Below are 5,102 nucleotides of genomic sequence, written 5' to 3'. Positions count from 1 at the left end.
CTTTCGTGGGGTGTTTTTGGTGCGGGGGGGGGGGGGGGGTGTTCTTCTTTTCCCCGTATCAGGAACACCATCGTTTCAGCTTTCCTTCTGAGGAATCCTTTGGCTGAGACTGAATCTCTAGAGACAGCATCAAATGGCAGTTCAGCTGTGTATGCTCAGCCAACGCACTGTCCGAGAGCCCGTCGCTGGGTACTCCACCCGCCCCAGCTACCAGGCGTCTCACGTGGCTTTGCCCTCTCTGGAAACTTGCCAGGTGCCAACCCAGGGGAACCCGTCTTCTTCCTACCAGACCAAGGGGCCTGCGCTCAATGAGAAAGTCCCTCAGCCAAAAGAAAACAAGGCGCAAAAATTTCCTCTCGCTCTTTGTGAAGCTGGGCCGAAATTCCCTGGGCACTGTGCTTTGCGTTCTGTTCCAAATAAACTGTTTTTAGACTCTCCCTGGGCCACTCCAGGAGAGACAGGGGACCAGACTACTGAGGGAAAGGAAGTGCAGTGAGTGCCACGTTTTAAGTATGTGATGTCTGGATTGAGAGGGGAGTGGACAGTTAGGAAGGAGGACACTCAGGAATCCTGAAAGCCAAGTTTCCGTTTTCAAAGGCTGCGTTATCTCTTTGCTCAAACAACGCAATGATCTTCCGCAGCTGGAACACCAGATAGGTGCCTCCGAAACTGGTCAGCTCCCAGCCATGGAAGTAAAAGGCAACTTTTAGTGAGTCCACTGAAAACAAAATTTAAGTAAAAATTTCCTAGTAAATTAGTAGCAAAAGGGTTTTTTAAAAATTTTTTTTAACATTTATTTATTTTTGAGAGAGAGAGCACAAGGGGGGAGGCAGGGGGGAGACACAGAATCCAAAGCAGGCTCCAGGCTCTGAGCTGTCAGCACAGAGCCGGGCACAGGGCTCAAACCCATGAACCATGGGATCAGGACCCAAGCCGAAGTCAGACGTTCCACCGACTGAGCCACCCAGGCACCCCAAGGAGCAAAAGGTTTGATTGAGGCTTTAACCTGAAAAAGCACAAATTAAGGATCATTAAGAAACGATAGACGGTTTGTTGTGTGTTTAGCAAAATTTGCAATCAAGTGTTGATTGAGGGAAGTCTCATTTGTTCAACAGAACTGCCTGATTGCTTGCTGATGAGCCAGAAACATGCCAATAGAGGAGCGTTTTTGACCCCCATCAAAAAAAAAAAAAAAAAAAAAAAGGCTTGGTTGAATTTCCCAAAGTTTCCTCAGTGTTTTGGAATTTTAATCACTCCTTTAAAGGAACCCTTTTATTTTTATTTTATTTATTTATTTTGAGAGAGAGAGAGAGCAAGCGCACACAAGCCAGGAAGGGACAGAGAGGGAGGAAGAGAGAGAATCCCAAGCAGGCTCCGTGCTATCAGCGCAGAGCCTGACTCGGGGCTCGATCTCACAAACCATGAGATCATGACCTGAGCTGAAACCAAGAGTCAGAGGCTTAACCGACTGAGCTACCCAGGTGCCCCTAAAGGAATCTTGATATGCTCTTTCTCTTTTCTCTTTGTCAGTTGCCAATCGGTCTAATGATGAGACCCTTATGAGTTCAAGGCTTTGCAGATGATCCCCTGACATAGCTTCCTCATTCCTCCCATCCTGAGTCATTTTTAAAATTTGCAGTTCATCTGGCATTTGACTTGCATCCTGTTCTCATCAGATGTTAATGGATGGCCAGCCTCCAAAAATGCCTTCTCCTGGTCTTGCTTTTCTGCTTACCCAGACCCTCCTCCCCACCCCCCGACTCCCACCCCCAAAACTAGTCTAGTTTCCCTGCTCAGGCATCGCATTGCTCAGTTCGGTCTGCATCCTGCTGTTTGGGAAGTGTTTGCAGGGACAAGTGCTGGCTGGTGGGCAGGCCTTCCTGCTAAGAGCACTGCTCCTCTAGAAACCCACGATGCCTGCGGAAGTGGGCATTTAAGAAGCCTGCTGGTCAGTGGCCGAATGGTACTCGACCGCACAGAATGGGCAGCAACTGAGTGTCTACTCTACTGGGACCATTGGTCCCTCGACGTGTGGGATGGTGTCTGCTCCCCAAAGCTTCTTGTGGCTGGCATGCTTCACCTCAGTGCCTCTGAATGTTGAGCAGGAGGGGGTCCTTCTCTGGGGCATGTCTCAGTTTTGGCCCAAGGACAGATGGGACATTCCTCAGATGCCGCCTGCTTGGCGTCCCCGATGGACCAAAGGTAAGGTAGCACCAACACCCAACCATGACTGCCCAAAGAACCCGCATTTGCACCTATGTGGCCATTTGCCTTCTGTTTTTGGAGCTCTTGCCCTACCCCAGACACTTCATAAACACCTTACATGTAAATAGCCTCCTGTCATCCCCACAGTGGCCACAGGAGATGGCTAATACCGTCTTTTACAGGTGAGGAGACAGGCTCACCCAGCCGGTCAGAACTGAAAGTGGATGTCTGGCCAGCTCCTTCTGGCCCTGGAGCCCTGTGCTTGCTTACTGCCCTAGGGTGCCCAGACCCGTCCTCATGCAAGTCTGTCCTCCCACCTGGGGGGAAGTCACAGTGACATAAGACCTTCTGGCGCACCTGCTACCAGCCCAGAGTGCAAGGGTCTTCCGAGGGGCTGAGGCGGGCACCTGGGACAGCCCAGATCACCGGCAGGGTCTGCAGGAGGCCACGTGGCTGAGTCCAGGTCCTGGACTCAGTTGTCTTATTGAAAGGGACTGACTGCTCTGAGCTGCAAAGTCACGACCATGCCCGTCCAGGCGGCTCCCAAGTTCCACTTGGCAGCCTCCAGAGAGCCAAAGGCCCACCTAGTCCAGCTGATCCTTTGTAAAGGTGAACAACTGCGTGTTTTTAAGGTCCCGGAACAAAGAGCCAAATCCCTTCATGGATCCGAGAAAGGATTAAGAAGCTGCTATCTGTGATGTGACCAAGAGCGAAAGCTTGCAGAACAGAACAGACCATGGTCACCACAAACACGTGGTGAGGGCGTGCATCACGGGAGGGCAAACAGCCAAAGACAGCTGTGGAGCAAATCCAACCAGGAATTTCGGAGACTCTTGCCGAGACTTCAGTGGCCGTGGCCCCCTTGCTTCGTCGGGGCTCTGGGGGAATTCCGGTGGCTTTCCCTGTGCAGGGCAGGCTGGCCCCATCCGAATATGGTCGTCCTCTGCACACCAATGTCTGGCTCCCCCATTCTGCTCATAGCAGGTGCCCACTGGATCTGCCCTTCTCCTAGAGAGGGCACAGTTTCTAGGAACTCAGCTTCATCGACATCCTAGAACCAAACTCTAAAAAGTACTTCGTATCAGAACCCTGGCCGCCACCCAAATGGAGGATTTAAGGCCTCGTTATGCCGACTTTAAAGAGACGGCCAAGGGTTCGCACTGCCAGCCGAGGGTGGGGGCAAGCAGGCCTTTGGGGCCCACACAAGGGCCTGTTGTTCCAGGAATCACTCGGGGCCGGTTCGGGGGTCACAATGGTGCCATTCAGGGGACAAAGAGCCTCTGGCCCAGCCAAGTGTCCCTGCACACATGGGCATCTGCCCAGGGCATTTAAAATAACACGATTTGGAGAAACAGATTTAAAGCGATGATGCTCACTGTGTGATTCAAGGCCTTGTTCCATCCCCATCATACTTGGCCATGGTGGCCGTGGTGCTGCAGTGCTGAGGCAGGTGCCAGAGCTCCCTCTCAGGTAACACAGGGACAATCACTGTGCCAAGCTCTCTGGATGGTCCCCTCAGGGATTTGATACGTGTAGCGTGCTCAGTTTCCAGGGTTTCCATTGGCCAATGCATGGTCAACAAAAGTCTGCTAGGATAGACCCCCAGGGACACGAAGGGGGAGAAAACCTGCCGATGACACCGTGTGCCCAGTGCTGCCCGAAGTGCTACTTGTCCACTTAATCCTCATGACAGCCCTATGTGGTAGATACCATTTAGACAAGGCATCTGAGGCACAGAGATGTTAAATGACTTACCCAAGGTCACACAGCAAGTAAATGTGATTCCAGTTCCAGGGGTCTAGCTTCAAAGCCCCAAAGTTACCTGTCATGTGCCACATCTCACCATTAGAGGGTCTGTGTCCCTCTGGGAGCAGAGAGCACAGACATGGTAAGCAAATTCTTCACGCCTCCAACACTGACAGAAGATATAAAAAGATTCCAACCCGCACACAAAGAGTGTGAGGCAAACGCAGCCAGAAGCCCAACCCTCCCGGGAGGTATGTCTGAGATGATGGGGACTTTGTTAGGCAAAGAAGGCAGGGAGGGCTTTCCTGGGCAGAGCCAGGGTGGTGATCTAACCCAGGCAGGGTGGGGAGAGAGAGGGCTCCGGAGGTTTTGATGATCTGGGGTGGTCCTGAAGGTGAAGTTAAAGCCTGGCTTTTACCCCAGGGACACCAGTCGGGGAATACCTCTTGGACATAGCAGCTGTCCAAGTGAGGGAAGCTTGGGTCTGGACAGCAGCAGTGGGGCAGGCAAGCTGGGCTGGGAAAGCAGGATGGACTTGACCAGACTTTGGTGGACTGAGAGCCAGTGGAATGTCGTGGCCAAAGGCATGGATCCCTGAGCCAGCCCAAGTGTGTGTCCTCTTTCTCAACCTCAGTTTCCTTGCCTGAGGAAGTGCCAACTATGGTCACCATCATGGGAATGAAGAAGGAAAGGTCTAGAATGATCCTCAAGTTTCTAACCTGGGACGACGATGGTGTCTCGCTTTGTCTTTATTGATTAACCATGTTGCTGACATCACAAACCTGGACTGATATTTTGCTTTTCCCCACAGAACTGAACGTTTAATTGGCCATGACATAGTTTAAAATAGCCCCAAGAGTAAACCGAACTTCAGTCCCTGGGAGGGAGGCCATTTCCTTCAGATCCCTTCTGACCACTACGTGAAGTACACCGCGAGGGCCCCAGAGGGTCAGGGTCATCTAATCAGACTCTCGCGTCCTCTCAGTTTCCTGGGCATGAGCAGCCTGATGGCCCCAGCGCCCCCTTCAGGAGGGAGGCGGGACAGCAGAGCTGGGAGGGATTTGAGAAGTTGCAGATAAGAACAGGAGACCCAAAGGGCCAAGAGGCCCGCCCAGCACCCAGGAAGTTAGTGCTGGAGCTGGCACCCAGCC

The sequence above is a fragment of the Neofelis nebulosa genome, chromosome 9 (genome assembly GCF_028018385.1).
Source record: "Neofelis nebulosa isolate mNeoNeb1 chromosome 9, mNeoNeb1.pri, whole genome shotgun sequence".
Taxonomy (NCBI): Eukaryota; Metazoa; Chordata; class Mammalia; order Carnivora; family Felidae; genus Neofelis; species Neofelis nebulosa.
Note: the sequence above shows the minus strand (reverse complement) of the source record.